Source organism: Propithecus coquereli, unplaced genomic scaffold, assembly GCF_000956105.1.
Source record: "Propithecus coquereli isolate 6110/MARCELLA unplaced genomic scaffold, Pcoq_1.0 Scaffold3, whole genome shotgun sequence".
Classification (NCBI taxonomy): Eukaryota; Metazoa; Chordata; class Mammalia; order Primates; family Indriidae; genus Propithecus; species Propithecus coquereli.
Genome location: NW_012148618.1, coordinates 17,451,035 through 17,452,133, shown reverse-complemented (window position 1 = coordinate 17,452,133; position 1,099 = coordinate 17,451,035).

The window sequence follows — 1,099 nt, the reverse complement described above, 5'->3', positions numbered from 1 at the left end:
TAAATTCTGAGGTCAGTAAAAGCAAATGCAGGATAATTAAGTAAAGACAGGCAATGAAACGAAGAACCAAGTGTTAAAATATTTTATTAACATAGTAATGGAGAACCAGTGTTAGCAAAATAAAAAAAAAAAGAATGAAAACAAGACTGAGAGACAGGTCTAACACTGCTGAAGTATTTATAATGTTCAGTTGGAATGTTGTATCAGACAGTTTTCAGTTTCTGTTTGTTAAACTTTCACATTTGTTGCTGCAAATGTCTTCTTAAAAGTAAGTATATAATTAAAGTTATGTCATTTTCCAATCTATGATCCATATAAGTGTATTCTGTTTACAGGCAAACCCACAAAGAATATCAAATAAATATTTTTGCTAGTTACTGTCCACTTAACCTCCGTTCTCTAAGAGGAGGGTCATGATGATGTGTTGTTTGCATTGCTAGGGGGAGAAAGGACGTCTGAATTCTTTTCTAATGGTTAACTGAAGAAAACGTGATGGGATATCTGGAGGTCATAGTAATTTTTATGGGACTCAATAGAATATTGATGCAGTAAACTTAAAATAACAGTACTCACATGTGTGGTAAATTAGAGACCATCTTCTGTTATGTGCTAGTAGTGGTAGTAAGAAGAGGAAACATTTACTGAGTGCTGATTATGGGCCGTACTCTATTGTAATAATGGTTGACGTGGTAACTCATTCACCCCCACGGCAACTTTAGAAAATAGTTACTAGTACTCTTTCCCATTTCATGTATAAACTGCAGCAGAAAGAGAGCAAATAAATTTTCCAAGGTCACACAGCAGATGTTTACCAGTTTAATAATTAGTTACTAATTCATTGTACAAACAGAAAACTTGTTCATTTTCATGGAATTTTGTGGTTCAACTAGAATAAACTTTAAGAACTTCTTATAGAAAATAATGTGCTAAAGCCCTGAAGGTTTAAGGAAGATCTGGAAGTAAATGAGTAGGCGTGCTATTTTCCTTTTGTCTTTCTAGAATCATAAATAATAATTATGGCATAATAATAAACATGATAAATAATAACAATGACAACAAAACCAAAAATAGCTAATGGCACCTATGACTATAACTAGCA